The following is a 27,446-nucleotide window of genomic DNA, read 5'->3' as shown; positions in this document are numbered from 1 at the left end:
AAAAAAAAAAATAATAAAACCTCAATAGTAGGGCTTGCAGTCACAAAGGAGATGCATTGAGCCTTTTAGCTCAGTGTGCAAGTGGCTAAAGAACCCATCTTACACTGCCATTTATGTTTTCCTGCTTCAGAACTACTAACACTGCTGTTGAACCTTACCAAAAATTCAGTACAATGTACACAGTTAAACCCTCATCTTTAAAAACTACACTGTTCTTTTAACAATATCAGAGAAAAAACAAAAACAGGAGCTCCAGATGTACTTGCTCTTAAAGGATAAACATCCTCTTGGTAGAAATGATTGTGCACACATGAAATAGAGATTTTTGGAGTATGAATATTTTTGTACAGAGCCCCTTTTCAGAATGGAATGAAACCCTGAAGTCCCATTGCAGAATGGTTTGTAGGAAGATAATATCTCTTATAAAAACAATTTATACAGTCAGACAAAGCAGATAATCTTACAGAATTTTTTCCAAATCTCAGGAGACTTCTCTATCAAGTGATAGATTTTCTCAGTTGTATCAGGTATTATATCTTTCTGAAAATCTTGCTTCATTCATATGCCTCAGTCTTTATGTCTGTAGCAACAAACATTAGATGAAAATATTCTTATTTAGGAATATCTTTGAAATATGAGCTTGTTAAATATGCACATGCACTAATTACAATCAATGACACTCAAACACTGCTAAATGTCAAGTACAGGTTTAAGTACTTTCCTCATCATTTTCCAAGGAATGGTTTGAGTCTTTGTTTTTGTGCCTGGCCTTTTTATTCCCTTGCCATTCTATGATATTATGCCATTCTATGATTCTGTGAATGGTTCATAGAAGCATTTACAATCTATGAATTGTTCATAGAAGAATTCTATTATTTTATGTCAGAGAGGTGATCCAGATGCTTGGGTTTTCCTCTTTGAAGAACTCACTGCTAACCAGAAGAAAGTTACCATATGGTGAAAAAAACATGCTCTCAAACAACACTGTTTTGTCAGGGCTTTTTCCCCAGATGAAGATTTCTGTATGGAAGAGCAATATTTTTTTTTTCTTTCCTGTGGTTAGGCTGTCAAACTGGAGAGAACACTGTTTTTAAATATTACCAACAGATTAAGGCAGTTCGAATAAAGCCTCCCTGCAGTGCTCATTCCCTAGTCCAACAACATAAGGCTTTTATTGGTATTTATATGTAACACAACACACTGACTTTTCTCATTAACGTAAGAAAACAGAAGTTTGCAGAGGTACACTAGGTATTTGGTGTACCTGAGAGATTGCAAAAGCTACTTATTTGATATATATACCTTGCAGTTATTTACATAACAAAAAAGAAAAGTCATTCCAATACGGCAGAAGAGAAGCTTAAGAGAAGATTGCAGTGACTGCAATCTCATTGAGTGCAAAAAAGTGCTTGTAAACAAAACTGCATCTGAGTAGTCTATTTTCTCTGCCTATACTGAAGGTAAGGAAGAAAATCAAGCAACTAAATAACATATTTTCAACTTCAATGTCATAATATACTGGTAGCACAGGGATGTATACACAAATGTATTATAAACACCATATATCATATATAAGTTTGTTTACTTTTTTGTGACTTCATCTGCTTCTTCCAAAAGCTTCCTCAGAGTGTTGAACCTGGTTTTCAAACTGTGAACGCTGACATTTATTCACCAGGCATGTATTGTATTGCAGTATGTCTTGACATGCTACAAGGTAATTTTGACTTGGGTAAAAGCAAACCTCCAAAGGCATAAACCACTACCATTTTTTGTATTGCTGAGTCTTTTGCTTTACAGGGACCTAACAAAGCTGTGCTCAGCCACTCTTACAAATGATACAACTGTCTGTCCTAACTGGTGAATGGTAAGAGGTCATGAAATGCAGATCTTCATAGTGACATCGTAAAGTCAAGGAGAAGCAAACAGCTCTTTGTAAAATCTTCATTTCACTTGTAACCAAATTATCCACATTTTTAAGATAGACTTTCCTATGGATGAATATATCTCTCCATAATGAAATTCATATAGAAATGGCTCAGTAGGTACATCATCAGAAAAGTGAATAGGACTGTGGCAAAAGTATAAGATAGAAACTGATGTCTCACATTTTAAATTAGAAAATAATAAAAATTTAATTCATATGTTACTAAAAGCCTTGTAGTGATACTTTTCTTTGTTGCTGTGCACTTGGCTATGCTTCTTTCACTGCTTAGTGTAAACCACTATAGATAACTGCTCTACTTCTTTTCTAGTGTTAGACAATTAAACTCAACCTTAAGAAATTGATGGTGTAAGTGTATAAAGAGCTGTGGCTGACAGTATTATTTACTTGGAATTTATTTCTGAACTGGGGTCAGGAGAGATCTCTGTAGCTCCACACAGTCTTGTTTTGCTATAGGTATTATCTCCATGTACTTGTACATTCATTATCAGAAAGTTGGAATCAGCATTGACTTGATGCTTTTCCTACATAGAAGATTAAAGCAACTATTCTTCCTTCTTAGCTGGATCACAATTCCCACTGCACTGAGAATAGAACCAGTAAACGTTAGGGCTTTCTTTAGGTCAGGTTTTAAATTTAATGGCTTGAAAATATCCATTCAAAGAGAAAATGGGATAGACAAAATCTATGCTCATGGCTGTAGGCATATACATATTGGGACATATGTGACATATTGTTTGTTGCTAAATTTGTACCTTTAATGTGCATATATGTATGCTTGCCTCTTTGAGTGAAACCATAACATAGGAAAGCTAGAAATACAACAAAAATGCTTTCCATTTCAGGGAATTAATTTACTGTAGAAAACAGAGTGCTTTCCTCACTGGAGGATACCAAATGGATTGGCTATTGTCAGATTTTGCTTTTGGTCTTCAAATACCATGGTAAGAACCTAGACCTTTTATGCAAATGGATTGAGCTTCACAATTCAGAAGACATGGGAAAGACAGAAAGGTTTTATGAATTCCCCTTGCTCAGAAAAAAAAAAAAGTAATTAAAAAATGCTATTACAATTAAAAATTGTAATAGTAAATAAAAATTAGCATAATTAAAAATTGTCTGCCTTGGTATGACTTACTATGGTGTAAATTATTATTGTTTGGAGAGCTAGCTGTATTGTATTTGGTGTAAAATATTATTCTTTGGCAGAGATGCAATCTATAAAACATGCAATTATTTGAAAGTGGTTTAACTGACAGTGAAAATTATATACAGTTGCATTAACAAAACAAGAAATAAGTATAAGCATCTACTGGTTTTTTTGGGAGGGTTTTTGCTTTTTTTGGCTCCTTCCTTCCTTCCTTCCTTCCTTCCTTCCTTCCTTCCTTCCTTCCTTCCTTCCTTCCTTCCTTCCTTCCTTCCTTCCTTCCTTCCTTCCTTCCTTCCTTCCTTCCTTCCTCTCCTTCCTTCCTTCCTTCCTTCCTTCCTTCCTTCCTTCCTTCCTTCCTTCCTTCCTTCCTTCCTTCCTTCCTTCCTTCCTTCCTCCTTCCTTCCTTCCTTCCTTCCTTCCTTCCTTCCTTCCTTCCTTCCTTCCTTCCTTCCTTCCTTCCTTCCTTCCTTCCTTCCTTCCTCCTTCCTTCCTTCCTTCCTTCCTTCCTTCCTTCCTTCCTTCCTTCCTTCCTTCTATCCTTCTGCCACTTCCTTCCTTCCGCCACTTCCTTCCTTCTGCCACTTCCTTCCTTCCGCCACTTCCTTCTTTCCTTCTTTTTTTATTTTTTTTTCTTTTACCATAGTTTTGTTGTGCCTATGGTTCTTAGTTGTTAACAGTAGTACTTGCTGATAATGAGAAAAATATTTGCTTCTGTTTTATGATATTTGCCTTCCAAACTTGGGTGTTTTATTGCTCTTGAATTGACTTCTAGTTTTGCTTTAATGACACTTTAAAAGGAACATCACATCACTGATTTCCATAAACACAGATGGAATTCATCAGGGAGTCATAATTCCAATTTTTTCCCTCCTCCTCTCATTTTGAATGACAAGTGTAATAATAATGAGATCAGAAAAAGACATAATCTTTAAAATTAGAGAAGGAATGGCTAAAGTGAATGGTTGTATTAGTGAACTAAGAAATTACATTTTCATCAAGACAAAATTAGATACTTTCAGAAAATGCTTGGGCAAAGCTGAAAATCACATGAGCTTTTCAGAGGATTAGATGTAGCAAATGAGACAGGGCACCATCTATGCACTGAGAAAATAATGTGCCACTGTGATATTTAAGACAGGGAGGAAAGTGCAGCCTTTTCTGTCTTGAAGGAAAATGAGACTATTTCGTCTCCAGTAGTTATCATGGATGCATCAGTATTTTAGAAAAGTCTTATCATGAGTAGATATTTGATGTATTGCATCTACCTCCAGCAGACACCAAGGTCTTTAGGTTTGTCTGCTTTTTATTATTACACTTCAGCCCAAGTGGCAGAGCTTGACACAGTTATAAGTAGTTTTGAGCTACTTAGGAATCAACATCCGATTTTATGTTCTTTGCTAAAGCCAGAGCTAAATAGTTTCTACTTCAGATGCCAAGGGCTGTTCAGTTTGATGTTCCTCTAACAATTGTGGATGATGCTGGTTGCTTCTCTGAAGTTAGAAACACCTACTAAAAGGCAAACAGAAAATAGAAAAATGCCTTCCAACACATAATTTTTCACATCTGGACAATGTCAGCATTTACTTTAGAAAGATAACTTCCTGTAATGGGAGATAATGCGCTAAAATGAGGCCGGATAGAGGCCATTTCGTACAGCTTCAATCTACACGCTCTCTGCCAAACTTTGTAAATCATAATCAGCACATGACATCTGCTACTTATTGTCAACATGAAAAGAAAGTTGGAAAACAAAATTATACTTTCCATGCTGTGTTTTTATGTGTAGCTCTTTTCATGCCTGACTTTAAAACACAAATAAAATTTGAACTTCTAAAATGTCCTATTGAACTCAATGCCAGAAGTTCCTGTTCCAAACATAATGAAATGTTTCTATTTTTGAAAACAGAAGTAATCCAGACAATTTACTTAAAATAAAATATTATTTACATTATGTACTTAGCTATTAAATAGTAAAATTGAGCCTAAGATCATCTAGGTTTCCTTGGATGCCAATGGAAGACAGCAAACTTTTAAGTGGTCATCCACCCTGTCCTGTGAGTGCGCTTCAGGTTAGTGAGGACACTCAAAGTCTGTAGTTGGTTTTGTCCATCCATCACCTTGGTTGGTTTTGTCTGTTCTGTTTTAACTAACTCCATGCATTTTCCATGTCTAATTCAGACCCCAAGCTGCACGTCCTGGTCTGATCTAGATCTCTGACACCGTGGTTTGCTTTTCATGCCCATGGATTTTCGGTACTGTTCAGCTTCCTTTGTCTGTCTTCCAGACTGTGAAAAGCACACTTCAGGCAAGCAGTTTTTGTTTAGTACTTATTTCAAATGGCAAGAAATAAAAAATTTCTTATTTAATTTAACTAAAGCAGAACTCTATCTTTAATAATAGAAGAGTCACTCTAATATTACAAATAAAGAGGGAAATATTTCATTTGAATCACTGCAAGCTAAATGCAACACTTGTATATAAAAGACAGCTGATAAATGTTGCTTAGAGATAAGTACACCTGGACTATTGCTTGATGAATAAAAAAATACATTATTTTATTTTTCAACCTTGAGTATTCCTAAACTTAGGATCCAAAACTTCCAACATACCAGTTCTATTTGATTCTTAGTGAAATTCGATATCTCAGCTGGCTGGCTCAGGCATCTTTTTTGTTGTTTTTTTTGGTGGGGGGCAGGTTTGATTGGTTGGTTACTTTTGGTTTCATCTCTTTCTTTTTTAAATTTTATTTTCTTTGTTTCTTTTAAAATTTTATTCCCCAGTAGTTATAAAAACAGTGAAAGTATAACTTCCAAGGTAGAATCATTGCTATTTGCAAAGCATAGATTTTCATTTAGTTAAAAATGCACATTTTTATTATAATTCCCTTGAAAATCAATGGCTTAAATTGAGGATGAACACAAAGTCCTATGAAATTACCAGGAGTTTTGTTAAGTCCAAAACTAAAATAACACAAAGCAAAAAATGAATGTGAAGAATTCAGAAAACTCAGTCACCATGTAATTGCCATCCTGTTACTTCACCTCTGAGGAGAATATTGCAGAACTGAACTCAGTGCTGTGCCTGTGCCTTTGATCTTGCTTTACCTCTTGTTTCACTTAAGAATTTAGCAATAAAACACTGTAAATAAGTGGCTGCCTCAGGGATCAGATACCATTGAGACTCACCTTTGATTCCTGGGCCTCCAGACCAAGTGTAGTCCAAATACTCTCTCTACCTTTCACTCACCTTCTGAAGGCACTGTGCTCCACACAAAAATGAAGCCTCTGAAGGACATTTCTAAGGAATGTAAAAAGTCAAGTCTATGAGCAAAGAGCAATCTTCCTACTGAATACGTTGTGGACATCTTCTCCCTTGTCTCCTGAGGTGCTAAAACTCAAGGCTACATCCATGTTTGGGTTTTTCTCCTGGTTTCATGTTTCTTGATTCATCTGGCACAGTGAAAAAGGAGCATCACACCTCCACTAAAATTCACTGCTAAGGAAAAACAAGGAAAACTTTTGGGTTTGGGAAAGAGGGATTGATAAAACAGGAGTACTGGACTGGGAGGAAATAAGGATATGATGTGTGGAACAGGAGGCATTTGAAAGTGAAAGCTGTGGGAGAGGTTGTTTGCACTGGGAGAAACTTGCCCTTTATTTGGATCTTTGCAGTGGGATGGGAAGCACTTCTACAGCATAACTATGTCACTACACGAGCTATGTCTGATGTCACTACAGGAGCTATGTCTGTGCTACCCAAGAAAGAAAGCCAGGCATTGACCTATGACTTTGGAGGCAGCTGTCTTAGGGTAACAGCTTCTTCACATTGCCTGACACTAGCCCCCTTTGGAGCAAGCTGGCCATGTGCAGACAGTGCAAGCTACATCACGCTCCATGCTGGAGCTCCCTAAGGCTCTCATGAGTCATAAGATATGTAATTATTTCAAAACATTTTAAGCAATGTGTAGGACTATCATGATTTGTAAGTGGGAGATTTTATAGCATGTAACTGAGAATGGAATTCCATGTGATGTAGCATATAGGTGCTTGAGAATGCAGTCTTTTGAGTATGTGTTTATAACAGCAGAATAAAGAACTATTATTGATGCACCTTTTCCACACTGCCTTTTGTGCATGGGATCTCCTACAAACAGCCTCACAAAATAGTGCTTTCTTCTGACAGCAATTGTTTGGTGTGGGAATGGAATTCTTCATGGCAAAAAGCTGATGAAGGATGAAAGACCATAGAAGAAATAAAATTTCAACATGATCTTCTCGTGTAGTGCTATAATAAATGCATTCCAATGTGCTTGTGAGGTAATACTGGTTGCTAGATGGGTATGAGTTTGAAAACCTTGTGCCCTTCTTTTATAACTCTTACCTGGTATTGCTAAGTACTAGGCTAGACCCTAGGCTGGAGTATAGGCTAGACTCTTGCCACTGTATAAAAATAGAGATATCAATGGGAGGTATTTGAATTTTTGAAGACCACACCATAGAAACGCTACTGTTATTTGTACACATTTTCCCTCCCGTAAAAAAATTTTTTATATCTTTTTATTAGGAACCATAACTAATAGTTTTCATTGTCTTAGAAAATATTATTTCATCAGAGGTTTTTTACTATTGTGTAAACTTTCATTTATGCTTATGTACCATTATTAAAGGCAGAGAAGATGCCAGCTTCCAAACTTAAAAATAGTTTCTGATTGCTTCAGCAGTTTCTTTGCTCAAAATTTATCATTTTACTTTATATGTTGTCTTCTTATGATATTTTTTACTTTAATAGCTGTTGTTAGAAAAGAGACATGCCTTGTTCTTATGCATACCAATAAGCAATAGTTCTGGAAAGACAAAGAATAATGCATTATAACCATTTGAATACCTTAGTGGGATCATGTATTTCAGTTCTTTTTCTTGTGAAGTAAAAGTTCAGTGGCTTTTCTTAAGTCCAAGGGCAGAAAGATGTTGGTCTCAGTGGGTTTGAGCAAACATGCTTCAAGAAGAGATAAATCCAGGGAGGAGTAAATCAACTTAGTGACAAAGAAGAAATGGGAGCAGAGAGAAGTGTGTCTCTTAACCTCACAGCATGGGAAAGGCATCTGTCTGAAGGACACAACAGAAATTAGTAGCACAAAATCATAGGGATGAGTAAATTATTGCTTGGTGCTACAAGGTCTCATATAATGTCACATTCTTAATTTGACAACTGAGTTATAATTTACAACAGGAATGAATTTGCCGATGGCAGATTTGGCTTGGGACAAGGGAATGCTTACTATCTCACTACAAAATATCAAACCATCTGTTTTATATAGGGAGGCACAGATTGAGGAAAATGGAAAGTTATCAATGTGAGACAATATTCCTCATTCTCATATTTTGAATCAGAGCTGTGCTAGTGTTGTATACCCGAAAGTACCTAGACAAAAAAAAAAAAATATAACATATACATATAAACACTGTGACTTTATATTTCTTCCTTGACAGTCTCTGTCTTACTTACAACTCCACATACACACACAAACACCATAAAATTCAGTCTACATGCATCCCTTTTCATACCAGACAGAAATAGAAGAAATTCCATCTCTTCACTTAAGGCAGGAACCAGGATCAGATGGATTTTCAGCCAAATATTACAAAATATTTAAAGATATTTTGTATCTCATCTTACTGAACACTTATAACCATAACTCAAGAATGAGCTCTTCCAAATTGCATAGGATTTGTTTTTATTTCTTTATTAATAAAGAAATAGCAATTTCTCGTATATGGTTCATAAACACACTATTACTGAATAAGATTTTAGAATGCTTTAAGAAAAAAAAAATCATCTAAAGTGTTGGGCCTTGATGAAAACAATGAATTATACCTCATGAGATTGCTCCAACAAGTAAAATGCAAAGCTCCAGGTTAGCGAAAGTTGTTTAATTCATCCATATCAAGGTGACTTACAGTTGAAACACTGTCAGAAACATAGACTGCTAAAGGTAATAAATTTTAGCAAGGTTTTAGATTGCCAGATATAGAGGTAGGTGAAAAAACACAGTTCTTTTTGACTTGGTGGTCCTCACTTACAGGGAGTAAGATTATGCTTGTACCTGTGAATAGGGAAGCTAAAACCAAGGCCATCTCTGATGAGTAAAGTAAAACGTAATCAAAAATCTCCAATTCTTGGACCACTTGGCAGCTTGATAGAAGAAAAATGAATTTGTCCATGTTCACTGCAGGAGGGCTGGATGACGTGACCTTTAAAGGTCCCTTCCAACCCAGACTATTATATGATTCTATGATTGATTCTTTGATTAAGCATGTCAGGATTTATTTGTCTTTGGCTAGTTTGTAGAAATGTCAGTAAAGACTGCACTCTAAAAATTTGAGGTACCCAGGTAAGTGTACATATAGGTACATTTAGAACTTGCAATCTGAGTAGGCAAAAAAGGACATACAGACATGGAAAGACTAAGTGACTTGTCTGAAATTGCCTTTTATGTCTTGAGGTAGCTGGTTCAGTTAATTTATATAGCCTAAAATGCTCATGAATCATTAGAAACGTAAGGTTTTTTTCTAGCACTGCTAAAATGTTTTGATCATTAAGAGACAGATGTTCATAGCATTCAATGGGAGAAAGTTTCTTTTAGAAGTCTTCTGATCTCAGTGTGTTTGCCCAATTTGTGCAATAAGCAAGATCGTACCCTTCCCTGCAGCTGATGGCCCTTTGCCCTCACCTCCTCAACCCCTGTGCTGTGTCTCCCTTCCCTCTGTGTGCACCAGATGTGATCCCTGACCAGCAGGTTGCATTTCCAAGAGACTAAACAAGCATGTGAGACCACAGAGAGTGTACAAGGATGATGAGGGTCAGGCCAAGAGGAGGGCACAGGAAGCCTTGTCCCTTGCTCATCACACACAGTTTGCATCTGTAGTGGTTCTGCTTTTCTTTTAATGACCAATGGTTTAGAGGGGTGGAAGAGAGGGCCAGGTGCACTGATTGAGGCTGACTAAGCTATTTAGGAGATTGTGTACATTGCATGTTACTGTCATTTACCAGGACCCTAATGAAAGATTTTCCTCCCTGAACGACAGCATTATCCAATCTTCCCTTGATTTGGTATTACTCTGTTCTACTCTTTAGGCAAAATTGTGTCAGAAAAACACAGTGTGGCACAGAGCTTGTCAATATTTGTCACAGAATGAGATTCAGGAAGCCTATTTTCCCCAAAGGCAAAGATTTCTGTCTGTGAGTAATTACGGCCTCTTAACATGTTCTGTCTTTTCCTAAGGTATTTTTGGAAGCATATGTTCCATCTCTTCACTGCTCTCAGAGCTTACTTGTGCCAAGACTTAAAACTCCAATCAGATAATCTTGAGAAAACCAGAGTAAAATAAGATTTTCAAAATCAAGTCTGCTAGGCAAGTTCGGATTTGGAATAAGAAAAGTTGAAACCATCAGTTTGACCCTGGTTTACTTTGCACCAACAGGCCCTGAATTAAAACAGACCAACCAATGTTCTAGAAAAGAAGTTTCAGACACATTTGTTTTAAAACAGCAGCATAGGATCAATCTCAAATGTCTTAACTGTATCTAAAGGAAATATTTCCAGATTTCTTACAGTTTTAAAATCTCCTGTATTTGCAGAATCCAGGTTTCAGAAAGCAAATTGTAAATTTCTTATGTTTATATAAAACATTGTTAACATCTCTCACTCTCTCAAAGCTATTATGAGATTTTACTTTAAGATGTATACCTTATACCTTATATATCTTACCTTAACATGTGTATATATATTTGTCTGGAATAATTTATGACTTATTATTTTGACCAGTGCTCTTAAAGATGGTTTCCACGTTTGCCAGCATTGGCATTGCCTCCACTTTTCCTTCTAGCTGCCCTCTGCCCTGGCACAATATTTCAGTTTCTGATCCAGTGTTTCAGTTTGATCATCAGTGAAAATGGGTTTGTTTTAACATGTCACTTGGCAAACAGAGGCTTAGGCACAGGTAGCTGTGGATGCTGTGTAGAAATCTCTGCAAGAAGCACGGATGAGCTACAGTGAATGCTTCTCTGACAGAGCTCTGAGAGTTAAGCTGCATATCCTTACTACCAACAATTTTCACAGAATAAAAACATAAAGATCCAAATGCTTGGTAAGAAAAAATGGTTACTGAATTCTTTAAAGGAAAAAATGAGATTGATTTTGCTTGTTTACCAGTAAGGAAGCAAATTTTTCTGGAGAGAGAGTTAAAATGAGTCATTCTTATTTCTCCTCTGCTCTGTTCTCTTCACTGACAGACATTTGCAGTAAGACAGTGTTGTCTGTTTTGAAACTTATACACAGGGAAGTAGGGAATTAGCAGAAAAACACAGTAAAGATTGTGACAACTCAGTCTTTTTGAATTCATTCTGGTAGTTTAGGCTTTTCTTTCAACAGTTATTTTGAAATAGTGTTGAAACAACATAATATTGCTTCACCCTTGGAGAGCCCCTGGGTCATAAACATTGTTACAGCCAAAAATCTCAGCCATTACTTCTTTATCTATCATGAATGATACACAAAGAACATTATCATTGACTGCAGTTGGAAACAATGATTTTAGCATAGAGCAGGAGGGTAATCTTTAATTTATTATCTCTGGTCTCAAAAATATTTGAAGCACAGTGTCTCTGAGCTTTCAGGTGTTTCCTGTATTAAGTTAGAATCCAAAGAGATTTAAAACCTGTTGTAATTTTGGAAAAGCAAAGCTTTTTGCTCTTTAGTGTGTTCCACACACCTTGGAAATGAGTGCAGTTGATTCTAGTTTAGCCCAAGTAAATACTGCAATAGGTCACTTTTTGAATTTCAGTTTCCCTACTTACTTTTGGGGCAATTAAAACAGCTGTGTTCAGAGCTGCTCAAGTAGCAGTTGTTATCTCTTTAAATAAACTGCCTATGATGTACATAGATTGCTATCAGGTCTCAGCAGATATTATAATATCAGAAGATATTATTATGATAAATGAGACCTGATTACATTGCTTTTCAATGGCATTAATTTACATGTCTGTAGAAGTCTGTTGGGATTGGCTTTTATAGCTACTGTAATTTGTAGGCTTTTGACATTGCTTTGGGATAACTTGTCTAATTGGCTTTTTCCTCTCATCAGAACGGAGCATGTTTTGAAGCTGACATCACTGTGGACATTATGCTATGAGGGGTTTCCTTGGATTGTTATATGAAGGATTTTTGCCTCTTGTTAGTCTTTTGTACTTGTCATTGAATCTTTTCTCTGAGCTGTAAAAGCCTTTTCCTTTACATAGTAAGTACACGATCAAAAAATGGAAAACGTGTCAAATAAAATTCATGAAAGGGCCACCTATATGGCTATCAGCTGGGGGAAAGACTGGTTCCCCTAAAAATTCTAAGGCAGATCATTCTAAAAAGATACAACAATCATTGAAAAATATGGTAAGAGAGCAAAGTGCTCAATGATATCTTCTGAATGTATTCTATTTTTTAATAGCAATTTGTTTTCAAAAACTAACTTGTGGCCCATCCAAATTTGCCATAGTGATATAGGCTAAGTTAAGGAGTTTCTGAATAATGAGAAACTAACCAACCAGTGAGTCTAATCTCATGTTTCTTGCGTGCTGGAGATTTTCATTGACTTGATGAGCAAAATACTTGAACACACACAGAGCAGAAGTCCAGGGATTACATTAACTTTTCCCAAGTGGAAATGAGGAACCAGAAAAAATAAAAAAAGAAAGAAAGAAAGAAAGAAAAAGATACCAAATTTACTCTGCAGAGAAATTTAAAGGCAGGTGGTGTATTTATTTAAGGAAGCTTATTTAATAATGTGCAACTCATTACGGGATATACAGCTGCTTTTTTTTTTTTTTTTTTGAGTCTGAGGAGCAAAGAACTTGTTTTAGAAACATTAGGATTGGAATCTTGCCTACTTTTGCACTTCCTTTAAAAAATCTGTCATTGAGAGATTTCCTTCTTCCTGCAGGGACTGTCTGTTTGGAGACTGAGTTCACAGTGGTTATTGTAGCTAGGGTTTCTTTGACAAGATAAATTTTTGCTCTTGTTAGTTTCTTTATATCTGCTGTTTAGACTTTCTTTTTCTTCTGCAATATCTGTGCAGCAATTGCCTTTAGTGCTGCTTCTTTTGCCCCATTTCCTGCCTGATAGAAGTATTAGCTATTGAATTTACTACAGGAAATAAACCTGGCCCGTGCCAATGCCCAAAATCTTATTTCTATTCTTCTTCATCATAAGGTAATCAGTAGAACATTGCTAAAAAGGTGTCAAACAATAGTCATTCACTAGGTCCTACTGGATAAATTTCCTCTTTTTTCTGTTCGTGTGTAGATCTGTTGTCCTTGCATTGCCACACATATAAAAATGAAGGTAGGATTTGGTCCAAAGACAGTTAGAAATGGCAGAGGATTGCCTGCAGTAGTGAGTATTGATTTAGCAAGATCAGTCACTCGAAAGCCAATGAGCACAGAAAATGTATTATGAAAGGCACTAAGAATGCCTTTCATAATACATTTTCTTTTCTTGTCTGTTCTGTGTTAGCATCAGATAGATTTTATATAACTACAGGGAAGTCAGTCATTTCAAATCAGTCCTTGAGAAGGGGGTTCATTGCTCTCACAAAATTTAAACATGGCTATGATTTCAGGCAAAAGAAAAGGAAGCATTTAAGTTTAGCCATACAGGTGACTTGCATGCCTTATTTTCCAGGATATTTATTTCCAGAAATGAGGGAATATTAATATATGTCATGTGTTCTAATAAGTGAGATAACTTCTTGGCTCTAATCATATCAAATGTCTTCAAAGAAGATGCTTGTTTTCACTTTTTTTTTTTTTCTATTAATAATTCCAGCCCAGAGGGAATGAGTTCTTTCAGTTATCCAAGGGTCACATACTAGAAAGTTAAAATGAAGTTCTTACATAATTTTCTACAGAATAAAAGTATCTGAATCCAGAACTTATGTATTTTTATTTCACATCTTCTAGTTTACCAAAAAGGTCATGAAAGAAAACATGAAAGTTCCATGCATTATGTTCTTCATGTGAAATATGTGCTATATAATTAAAGTAACATCAATTCATTGAATCCTTTTACTGTAATGAAAGATGATTTGAACCCTTGAGATTTAAAATATAATTGATAAAACATGGGGATAAGAGTATTTTCAGAACGCTTGTATATATCTCATATCAAATTATCATATTGAATGCTCCTATGCTGTTTTGTAAGCTGAACTGCACCATGGATTCAAAGGATATAAGAGCTACTCTAATATTCTTTACAGTATTTTTAGGGCTGACTCAGAACTAGTGGGAAATATTCCCAATATGAAAAATAGCCAGAGTAGAACAGCAAGTAGAATTTTCTGTAAGGTCTCCTTATCCCCACTGTGCCTAAATCCCTTGCCCAATACCAGCCTCCCATTATTACCTCATGGAAATATAGTTAGATAGCTTAAATAATGGTCATCTGTAAAGCAGAATAAACTTCTGGCTATTTATCAGCCCATCCTGGGATGTAGGAAGTACTTCTAGGGAGGCCCTCCTAGGAGTACTCTTCTTGGTGCAATCCAGATTCGTCATTATTGTACAATCATAATAAGAAAAGCAGAACCTGATAAAGCACATAAATTAAAAAAGGTTAGTTAAAAAATAATTACTTAAAAAAAACTTTATATTCCCGCATCTTCAGATTAGAAGACCTGTATTAATCCCCCCCATCTACTCACTGTGAGGTCAGAAAAAGTCTTGAAAAAATACCCAGTTCCTCAATGAAAATAAATTAAATCCATTTCTTCTTCTGCCATCTTTTTTTCCAATACCAAACCCCAGAATTTCTTTGCTGTTTTTCACAGTCCCTGTTTTTCCATTCGCTTCTAGTGGTGTTGCTGAGAGGGGAGTCTGCAAACAACAGTTTTTCTTAAATAGGCCTCACCAGATAAAGAAATTACCTGGACCAAGCCTGCTTTCAATTTTGATTTCCTGAGAATTTCATTCTGAAGTGTACTCTTTTTCCAGCCTGAACACTGTCCGTAATGTCATGTTTATTTTCTTTTAACAAAGCTGGGTTGGTCGAGTAGTCAAAGCATCCAAAAAAGATCATTTAGTCTGGGGAGCCAAATCATACAGACTGTGTTTATTTAGCCACTCCAGTGAACAGAAAATGGCTTCCAGGAGGTAAGCTTTTCTGAAACAGCACAATTAGTGCATGAAAACTTGGCCTAGAACCATATCTCAGGGTTAGAAGTAGCATTAACTGCTAAGTATTTATCTGTACTCTGACTGTTTGGAACAGGAAGACAATATGCCAGCTGGTTCTCCACTTGCCTCTTCCCTTCCTGAAACAAGGGTGTAGCAGCTAAATAAATGAATAGTACAGTTAGCAAGGAGGCAAAAGCTCAGACCATTTTAGTGAAAGAAGTGATGCATAATTTATAAAAGGAACAATGTATTAGCCATCAAAATCACTTGAGTGAAGTCTGTGTTTACTAAATGAATGGAGGAAGGACAAGACAATCCTATATGGGTTCAGTGATGCACAGCCAGTTTATACATTATTTTTGACTTTGCCTTAAATGAGCACTGCTCATCTGACTATCAGTCCATACCTAACTCAGGCCTCAACGCAAATTCTTATCAGTGTGGAGAGTCAATAACAGACACTAAAAAAACTCATTTAACTTTACTGGAAGTAGGTTGCATGCAGAAGTCAATACCCTTGATTGGCCTTTCAGGCCACTACATGAAGACAAGGTTTGGTTTTGGTTTATAGCTCCACACAAATGTCTCAGATCCTGTAGGGCAAATGTCTAGGCCTAGTCAAGAAAATCAGATGTACATCTTAAAAATCCCCACAAATCTAAGTATTTCCCTTTGCTTGATTTATGGTCAAAACTCTCTCTAGAAATGATCAGACATTCTGGTGTTAACTACCCACAGCTGTCTATGAAGATGATGTGAAAATATAAAGTACTACTGTGAGTTTTTAGAGGAAGTCTCCATAAAAGCATTTAGATTAATTACTAAAGGGAATTGAAGTTGCTTTAGTCAAATGTCAACTATACCTTCTTTGTTTTATTAATCTCTGAACTAAGACAGAATCCTCAAACTACTAATCAAAATACTGATGTTCTATTAATTCAACCATTCTGGAAACCATCACTCAAAGCCACCAATGCTTAAAAAAGAAATGTAAATACTGTTGTGTTTTAGTGTGGAATTAGGCTCCATTTTAAAGATTTTTCTTTGTTGGATGAAAAGAAACATTTTACAAAAATCAGACTCTAAAGAGCAAAATTCAGCCGTCTTACCCCATTTACTTCAATAACGTGTTCATTGCCTCTCCTGTTCCTACCTCCTTGCAATCTGTCCTTCAAGCACAATCTTTGCTTTAATGAGGTGCAAATTTTAATGTCTAGTGGGACAACTTAAATGCTAATATTATTAAGCATGGGCAATTTTTTTTCCTTCTTTTCATTCAGCCTCCCCCGCAAGGATATTAAACATGAAAAACTATGTTAATGTATTGTAAAGTAGTACAGCTTGGCTGAGAAAGTTATGAAAAGCAAAGTGTCTATTTTCTATAGCAGCATTAAGTCAACTATATTGCAAATCCTGTCTCTTTTATAACAACACAAACATACATATGTTTTCCATACAAAACAATTTTTATCATAGCAAAACAAAATGAAAAAATAAATGGCAGAAATCCATAAAAAAGCATAATAAGTTCTGGAAAACTATGCCTGTCCTCTGTCAGGCTTCTGAAGACTGAAGTTCTCTCTCATTTCCCATGGGCATGGTTACTAGGGAAATCTCCAGCTACAACAAAAAGGTCTGAATAATAATGAGGGTAAAAATGCTTTCTGGGTTACCACCAACATCCTTACTGGAATAATGAAATTATTCTCACTGAAATTTATTATGAACAATACAAAATTTTCAATTTTTTGGAAAAAAAAAAAAGAAAAAAAAAAAAGGAAGTATTCTATCTCAACTGCGCAACTGTCAGGTCTAGAGTCAAAATATTCCAATGAAAAAGCCAAATCTGTCGGGTTTTTTTTTTTTTTTTCCCAATGAAATATGCTACTCATGCCTCACAGAAGCTTTATTTCAGTAGTATTATTCTGTATTTCTGCTTTTTGGTGAAAAAATAATCTAGTCAGATTGTGTTACAGTAGAAACTAATCTGAAATCTGCACTTCTATCAACAAAAGGGGAAACCCATAACTAAATCCAACAAGACACTGTAGTCTATAAAGATACAGAGCATGTAGAACATGAATATTATGGCATTTCATTATGATATTTTGAATAAGAATATTTATGTGCTGAAGATAAATGTACATGTTTTGGGGATAAACAATGATAAATGTTGTTTTAAAAAAAATCATGTCATGCAGCACATTTTTGTTCATGAAGAAGACATAATGGCTTTAAACATCTGTTTTCCTTTGTCTTTTCAGAATTTGGATGAGGGATTGGGCACCCCAGTGAGAAAATGGAAATCTCTAATTTCCAAGAAAGCAAGCTCCCATTTCTAGCTTTGTAAAGAAATGTGGTAATAAACTTTAAAATCACAGTGTGTTTGTGTATAAAAACTTGTTACTGATCCAGGACTGATTCTTCTACAGCTTTGGCCTCCAGCCCAATTGCTTCAGAGAAGAAATGCCAAATCTGTAAGGAGAAGGAGGAAACATTTTTATGGCAATTTGATTTAACAACAAGAACGACAACAAAAGAATCCATTTGAAGCAATTTAAGGATTAAGAATGCAAAACTTGGGTTTGATGGGACATCAGGAGCAGAACAGATGAAGCAGTAAAGATACAGAGGAAATTAATTTATACAATTCAGTTAAATATTTAATTCTGTAGTGCATATATATTTATCTGTATATGAACATTAACATAATCTTTATCCAAGTCTGTACTGTTTTAAAGCTACACCATTTCAATCAAGTCTAAGTTTTATATTTGTTTTGCTGCCACTAGTTAGGCATTTAATCATTATGGTTTGAATGAATACATTATGGGCTGATCTGAAATAAAGAATACTTCTTTACAACACCTTGGCTAGAGGTGAATTTGCTCTGCCAATATTGGTCTAACTATGATTAAAATCTACTTTAAATTCTGAGAGAAATTTCCTAACTGCAGAATTAAATGTTAAATTAGACCACTTCTGGATAAAATTAAAGGAAAAAAAACAGAATTGCCAAATAAAATAAAGTTTATGGATCCAGAATTGTATTAAGTGAGCTTTAGAAGATGAAATAAATCTTGAGATATCAAAAAATGGCTGATAATGGACACTTGAGATTATACCCTTTGCTTAAAGAAAATTCCCTAAAACTTAATCTGTAGAAATCCCTAATTGAGGACTAAGATAGCCCATCAGGTTTCCTACAGGTCAATTTTAGGAAGTAGAGCATGCACATAAGCTAAATTTTTGTAGAAATAAATAGTTCTACATGTTACTGCCTACTCAGTTGCTGACATAAGCCAGGATGTTTTCAGCGCATTTGACCTGGCTCAGAAAATCTTCGTGCCTGCAGGCACGTTTATTGGTACTTTGCACTTGGGGTGGTTAAGAAATTATTAAGACTGCTTTAAGTGAGGAGTAATTTTTGCTACATCATCCAAAAGACAAATAACCCTGAACTGCAAAATTAATTTCATAAGTGGCAATTTTATTTTTCTCTTATGAACCAGTACCAAATGGCACTTAAAATACATTAGTCTACCAGGATTTTGACCTCAGAAATATCAGTACCCCAGCAAATTGATGAAGCCTTCTGTTTTTATTCAGTATACATAAAGATGTTCAAATAAAACAGTGAAGGGTATTAATTAAAGGTTTAATTTGTACTTACTTAAAATAAGCAAATGGCAGAAGAAAAATTTTATTCTGTGTACATATGCATAACCTCTGAGTGTTTACTAACCATTCCTAAATGATTTAGAAAATGAAATGTAATGCACAATCAATGATAAAATTGTTTTATCAAAATATGCAATCTTATTTCTTTCAAATGGTATAAATCCCAATAGTGCTTCATAGGTGCAAGAAACAATGGGTTGTAATTTACAAAACTTTCCAGGTAGTTCATAATGATCAGTGTTTTTTGCAGAACTGCAAGTCCTGTTGCTCAGGTTTTCTGAATGGGTCCTATAAGAAAGTTCTGTATCCACTTTACTGAAAAAAATAAAAAAAGAAAATGCATTCATCCAACTGAAGGAGATAGAATTTGGGGGGCTAGAATACATATCTTTACCATCTCGTGCAAGGAAAAGAGCCATTCAAAACCAAACCTCTTAAGAAATAGCAAATATGTCAATATTAGTGCAGGATCAACAGTGTTTGAAGAAGCTCAGGAATCTAATCCTAGTGTGATCATTTGATTTTCACGTATTGTACTTCAGGCAGTCATACTGGATCATGCCCAAGTCTCAAGCTAAACTTTCCAGAAAATCAGAGGACTTGAAATATAATATAAGTCATGCTTCAATTAGAAGGAAAGCTCCAAACAGATCTGTAGCTCACCTGAGTGGTCAGAGACTGCCAGCTGCAGAGATTATACAGAAGAGAGCCTGGCTTTGGAGTGAGATCATCTTCACTCTCTATTGGTGGAGCATGTTGCACTGTCAGGCATTATAATGCCTGGTGAGATTTTAATTCAAAGTAATCGATTTGAAAGGGAATGCAGAAGAGTGATAAAACACTGAGGCAGATTATTGATAATGCAAGTAAATAAGTGAGTAAGTGTTGAAGTGGATTTTTAAAATAAGGATTAGAGTTCGTTTTCTGTGTGCCCTTTATCATTTAATCAAAATCATCCTGACTATCCTGAAAAAAAGTTCATATCCTTATCCCACCGTAGTAATTAATTATCATGATGTTTTACCTATTTTAAAGTGTTGGAGGGCTTGGATTATTTTATTTTAATGCATTTTGGTTTCATACAGATGAGTTGCTATTTAGCAGATGATTTTCAGATGTTATTTCTCTGCACAATTTATCTTCAAGAGTAGGAAAGAAGAGGAATTAGTACCTTGAAGGTTAGCACTGATGCATGCAGAGTTTCTGAAAACCTGTGATATTGCTAGTCTTGCCAAGATCCAAGTTGTTCTGTGTCAATAAGGATTAAGAGATTAGTTCACAGTATCACATTTAGCTTTAGACTTGCATTCATGATCAGAAATAAGAATAGAACTGGCAAGAGTCTGACTTAGAAATCACCTAGTCCAACTCCTCTGCCATGGACGGGAACATCTGGCACTAGATCAACTCATTCAGAAGTGGAGCCTGCGAAGGGGGGACACAGCAGATCAAACTTTGCTACCAGTGGTGGCTTGAACAAGGAGGGCCTCCTGTTTGGTGGGGCAAGAGGGGTCCTCTGAGCAGTGATAGCATTGAGCAAGGAGGGTCTGCTGTTCTTCGTGCTGAAGAATGCTGAGACCAGCTTGACCAAATTATCAGACTCACCACAAGGACATGCAAGACAGGGAGACCCTGAGTGAGGCTGGGAACAAGGATGTGAATACCCTGATACAGAAGAGTCGAAAGTGCTAAGCAGAACAGGTAACACTTTCACTAGTACAATGCATGTTTTGTTGAATAAGCCTAAAAGAACATAATCCAAAAAAATGCATATATATGACAGTCAATCACTTTAAACTGTAAAAAGTCAGTCTCAGTTTTGCACAGTGAGGACTTCTAGTGTACCTCCATAAGGTATGTGGAGACCCTACCCTTGCATGAGGAAGTCCCTCAAGGTTACTTCTCCAGGCTGAGAGAAAGAAATCAGAGTATGGTGGTTGTTATAGGTAAGTAAAGTCAATTTCTACTTAGCAACTGCTTAGCTAGCCTTAATAAAGCTTCAATACAGTTGTTTTAATAGAATTGCTTCAATATTGTTTCAAAAATAGTGCACTGTATGAGTAGTTATATCCATACTAGGTATAAATAATTCTGATTAAGGTATTTTTGTCTAGTCATTATTGCAATCAAGTTAAATAAATAATTTTATTTATATAAAGATATTTGGTTTTCCATTCTTCATCCTGAGGGATAAAGTTGTATAAAGGTCCAATCGCACATGTATAATCCATTAGCCATAAACCCCTGACAAAGTCTGGGCCTAAGAGTCAAACCAGCTGCCCCTAGACCCCTCTCTGAGAAGGACCTTACAAAGCAAGGGGATCCTTTCTGCACTTCATGACTCACTTGGAGGCCTTCTCTAACAAACTTTTTCTTTAACTCCCACTCTGCCTGAGACAAAGAGTAATGAGGTTACACAAAACCTCCTCCATCCTGACCTTACTTTGAATACATGCAGTGATGGCACATCCACAACTTCTCTGAGCAACCTGTCGTACTGTTTCACCACCCACACCATTAAAAATAAATAAAAAAACCATAACTTTCAGTCTATCTCTAGCAACTTTTGTTTAAAAATGCTGCAGAGCACTTACAGGCTCTGATAAAAAGTCTTCCTCCTTCTTATAATTCCCCTTTACATACAAAAGGGCTACAATAGGGTGTCCCTATAGCCTTTTTTTTCAATGTTGAATATCTCAACCTATTTTCATGGGAGAGATGCTATAGCATTCTGTTCATTTTCATCATCCTCTTTGGACCTGCTCCAACATGTCTATATCTTTTGTTGGGAATCCTCTTCCAATGCATTGCTTCAGGGGGGTTCTTTCAAGAGCAGAGAAGAGGGGGAGAATCACTTGACCTGCTGACCACGCCTCTTTCTACACAGTGTACAACAGAGTTCACTTTCTGGCCACAGGGGAAGTTTATGTTCAATTTTTTACCCACCACTATCTCCAAGTCTTTCCTTACAGGGATGCTCTCAATTCATTTATGCCTCAGTCTGTTACTGGGCAGTCTCAACCCAGGTGTAGGACCTTGTGCTTGGCTTGTTGACCTTCATATTTTGTGGAGCCATTCCTCAAGCCTGTCAGGGCCTCCCTGGATGGCAACCCTTCCCTCACGCAGGTCAGCTGCCCCACTCATCAGCTGCCATCATCTGCAGATTTGCTTGGTGCATTCAATCCCAGGTCCACATCACTGGTGAAGGCATGAATAGTATTGGTCCCAGTATGAACCTTTGAGAGACATGACACTTTACTGCTCTCTACTTGTATGTTGAGCCATTAATGATAACTCTTTGAATGTAGCCATCCAGTCATTTTCTAACCCACCAGTCAAACACATTCATCCTCAATTTGGTGGCACTTACGGATCACAGACATATGGCTGATGGATACTTCCCAAGGTTTTTTTTTCCCATCTTTTTTAAAACTGGGTATATTTCTCTTTACTAACTGACATGACTTTTACTCTTATTCTTCTTAATGCTTCTCAAATTTTATGCTATAGAAAATTTGCCAGAACTTTGTATTTCTAAAGTCAGGTCAACCTTAGAAGAAAAGACCTCTTTAGAGACTGTAGACAGTTGGACTTCTAGTAGTGAATCTGATCAGTGTAGTCTTAGAAGCTGCAGTTCTGTCACTGATTTAGGTAGACTGGAACAGTCCTATGCACTTCTACTTTATTAAACATTTTAGCAGTTGCAATTGGTCTGAGGGTTGCTGTAGCACCACTTCTTTTGCTGCTTACAAAAAGAGGAGGTGTGATGACTTCAAGAATTGCAAGAAAAAGCAACAGAAATATTATTAATGTATAACAGGAGGAAGAAAATCAACTGTTCTCACTTAAATCACCTTCATGTTTTAAAATTGAAGGGACTCAATAATATTCAAACCCTGTGAGAGAACAGTAGACAGCATTAGAGCAACAGAAAACAAGGAGAATAGAGAAGGAAGCATGTGACGTACAATTGCAAGTCTCACAAATGCCTTTCATTCCTTAAAAAAGGAGAGAAAGAGAAGATGTAACAAGCTTTGAAATTTGAAAGTAAAAAAAAAAAGGTTTTTTTCTGAATTGTAGTTTGCAAGACCCATTGACTCAATTTAGTGTCAGAAGCAGAGGGTAGCATCACTCTAGATCTCTTTTCTGGAAGGCATCCCTTTTCAAGAGAAGACTTCAACATGTGCTTGATGAGATGAAGGCAGATGTTTAAAGATAAATTTACGTGCACGCTTGAATCAGGGCCTCCAAATTTATAGGCAACAGGTTGGAAATATAAGCCTGAAATCCTGTCCTTTCCATCTGAACATGGAAATACTTGTTGTCAAGTGTTCCATACTAGAGAAATGGGGTATTTATCTGCACGCTGAGGAATACAGCTGTGCAAAAAAGAAAAAAAAAATCTTACAGATAAGAAATCTGACAATTTTTTCTTTTTTTGTTTTTCTTCTTCAAAAACATCCAAAAACAGTTTAAGAACTCAAAATACACTTAATAGGATTTTTTTCCTCAGTGATTAAATTTGACCTGCAATTTTTTACAATATTTTGTTGCGCATAGAGTTAGTGCTCTGGTGACAAATTCCATAAAACATTTAGAGTTCTTCTATGTCTTGACTAAATAAAAAAATATTCAATAAACAATCCACAGAAATATTGTAAGTAGCACAAAGAGTGCTAGCATTTTAAATTTATTTTCAATAATCTTTTTTAGAGGAATTTGCAGGAGTACTCATGTTAGCTTTCAGTTAATTTCAATAAATGCTTGAAGTATAAAAGAAATTAATTAGATTTCAACCCACTTGTCTTTGTAGGTAGACCCATAATTCCATTTGGTGCTGTTTACATTTTTTTCTAAGAATAATGTATTAACAATGACAGTGCATTTCTTACTATCATGCTTCTACTAAGTGTACTTACTGTACTAATAAAGGAATCTAGATTTATTAAAGGTATATCAGGTGCATCTTCACTATAAGAGCCTCTTCCTACTTCATTTTTTCCTAATTTCGACATTAAAGGACCTTTAACCTTTTGTGCTACATACAATATCTGTATGGTGAAGTCATGAGTCTCTGTAGTATTTCATTTTATCCCTGTCATATCTTGCAGAATAATTTAAACTATCATTGTTCTGGTTAATACCCCTCCCTACCCAAGTCCTCTGAAAAAAAGCCTTGCCATTTCCCTGAAACGTACACGTGAAAAGTTAACTCAGAGGAGTCCCATTTATTATCTATTAAAAGCAATAAGGAGTTTTTGTCACTGCATTTGCCTTTTAAGAGTATTTCCCACTATGTCTTACTTTGCACTTAGGCACTTATGATCTTAAATCTTTATAACTTCTCTGTGAACTCAGCTATTTCTCTTAGTGCAGAAAATTACTAATGATTTACTTAAACTGGAGGCATCAGTCTTTTTCTCTTCAAAATTAGTTAGGTCCAGAGAGATTAAATTATTCCTTTTCCTTCCATTGTATTCTTCCACAGGTTTCTCATTCTCTGAATTTCCTGCCTTCTCTCTACTTGTTTGAGCAAGATGACACACAGACTTTTACAGAAATACAAAGTGCCTGAGAGAAGCCAATCTGTTATTTGAAGAAGGTCTGGTATTGTCTGACCTATGAGCTCACTATTGGGCCTCGAGACTATCTCAGGTAATGCTATTGTTCACTGAAGCAGATCCAGCTCTTGCAAATTACTAGTTGTCATATGTTTTCTCTTCCCTTTCAAGGACTGCTTCACAGGCTAAATGACTAGTAATGAAAAGAAGAGGATAGTCTGTATTTAATAAATCTACTTTATAGCAAAACACACTGGAATCATGTGATTTGTAGGCTTACCATTTATTTGTGCAGAATAATAATACTGTGTGACTGAGCACATAGGTATAAGAAACTGCAGTTGTACATAGGAGTATTGTAAGGGGCACAAGAGAAATTCTCCCTCTCTTACAGGGTGGGAAGTGCTGGGAACTTTGTTTTGGGCAGATGTAGTAAGCTGCTTATTTTTGACTTTTTTTAAAGCATGCAATGTTCAAAGAGAGGCAGTGTTTCTTCATGGCCGGTAATAAAACAGGAGAGAACTTGTCATAAATCAAGACTGTGCAGCAGACTTGGCGAGGCAGCAAGACAAAGGAGAGTGGGCGGTGAGGTTACCGTGTGAAAAGTAAATAAGGACACACTGTACACTCTCTCTCTTTTTGTTCCTTTAAAAATTCTTATTAGCTTGCTACCATTTTTCTTTACCTGCCTTGAATATTGAGATGATAAGCCTTTCAAGAGCAGTTCTGCTGTTTCTATATTACATAGTCATTAGCCATACAAGACCATTCTCAGATTCACCAGTGCTATCAAACTAAACTTTATATAATATAAATACACATCCAAGAGACATCATTATATTTTTCCATTTTATATAAGACAAATACACATTAGCTTATAGCATAAATTTAAAGATACAAATTTTTAAATACACAAATATTATATTTATGTATATGAAATATAAACAAACATGCACACATATGCATGCATGCACACAAAAGTATATTCTTTTTCTACATTTTTAATATACATCCACATGTCGCAAAGTGTCCCTTTCATGGATAAAAAACCAAATAAAACAAATTATTAGGGGTTTGTCCCATGAACCACATAATTTACTCTTACAAGTTATTAGTGTCTCAGTCTCTGTGGATTTAAATTTCATCTCCCACCATGTACCAAAACTGAATGTTAGTTTTTACCTTGATTCTGTCTCTTTCAGTTTCTGCACTTGAGGGAAAGTGCAGATCTCATCCCATTCTTACCAGAAAAAAACAGGAAGTAAAATTACAAGAGCAGTTTATACAGGTTTGATAAGGATTTGATAAGACATTGTAACAATCATTATTTTACATTCAAGAGAAAAGACATCTTATATTAATACAACTTTTCCTGGTGTGATAAAGGCATTTCATGACAGCAAGTTAATCACCTAAAGTAATGAGGCTTTGTGCTATAGTAAATCCCACATGAGAATGACCAAAAGATTCCATGTCATGTTGTTTCACACCTTGAAGTTAGCCCATCTCATTCTCTAGTGAATCACAGGGTTTGTTTGATTGGTTTGTAAAGCAGAAGTGGAAGCTCAACCAATTGCAACTGTGTTGAAGACGGGAAGGAAACAACAACACAGCTGACCCAGAGACACACACAGCCTAACAGAGGATTCAGGTTTACAATTCCATATGCCAGTCATTACCCAGATTCATGAAAATGGGCCAGATTTATCCCTCTAATTGTAAAACTTTCCCTTCGGGTAACAAATTACACCCATTTGGCAATACTCAAGGATTTCTAATCAGTGTTTTTCTATGCTGCTACTTTACCATACATCCAATTACATTATGTCTTCACTATATTTTATTCTTTATTCCTTATATCCTTTATTCTAAATTAGTTCTTAAAATTAAGTGAGATGAAACCAAGAGCTGAGATGCACATTCATCTCACTAGAAGCAGGAATTCGGTTTAGGATTTCCAGTGGCAACACATAGTGGTGTCACTTGACAGTCAAGGTCAATCCCTTTCTCTTGACAAACCATAACAGGCATTTAGGAAACCTACTTTCTCCACATGCAAACTCCCTCCGGTAAAAACCTACTGCTGCAGCTGAATTCTCTCTCACTTTTTCAGCTATCTGAACATGGGCATCAGGTGCCATCTGAGTGATTTCAAATTATCCTGATTGTCCTCCAGTGGCCAGTCCAGAAAGGTATTTATATCCCATACAATCTCTAACTATTTCCATGCATAGACTTTCTGGATCTCATACAGACAAAACCCATCATCCAGTTGTCCAGCTAGTAAAATCTGAACCTCCCATTTGTCCCTCAGAGGAGTACATATTCTCACTGAAAGATAATAAGGTACTAAAGAAGAGAAAAGTAGATAATGTCAGTAGTGGGCATTTTATGATAAAGAAATGTGAAAGAAATAGAAGGAAAATTAAAAAGTGAAACAGTCTGATGCATATATCTGATGCAAAATTTCAGAATGTCTTTTCTGTTATGGCCTGAGGAGCCAGTAGCCTGCTCTTGGTGGGAGTGAGGTGAGGAAGAATGGCAACGCCCTTGCTCAGGATGAAGGTTGTGTCTCCACAGCCATGTCTCCAAAAGCCTTTCAGTCTCCTTAACATTCCTGTTTGGAAACAGCTGTGTTCATTCATCCAGAAATTGGTCTTCTCAGCAGCAGAAGTAACACTGGGACTCATGATGGTAGTGATGGCAACTGACAGCTCTGTGACAGAGGTAAGGCCCTCTCGACCTGTATGCTCTAGGCAGAGGGATGAAGGAAGCCACAGAGACCCCAAGGTTTCATACTGAAGTTTACAAACATCACATTGCCAGCCCTTCAGCACTGCAGCTGGAGATCATCTGCATGATGACTATTCCATTGCAAGAAAATTAT

Source organism: Serinus canaria, chromosome 1 (genome assembly GCF_022539315.1).
Source record: "Serinus canaria isolate serCan28SL12 chromosome 1, serCan2020, whole genome shotgun sequence".
NCBI classification, from domain to species: domain Eukaryota; kingdom Metazoa; phylum Chordata; class Aves; order Passeriformes; family Fringillidae; genus Serinus; species Serinus canaria.
The sequence above is the reverse complement of the archived record's forward strand: the minus strand, read 5'-3'. Positions refer to the sequence as shown.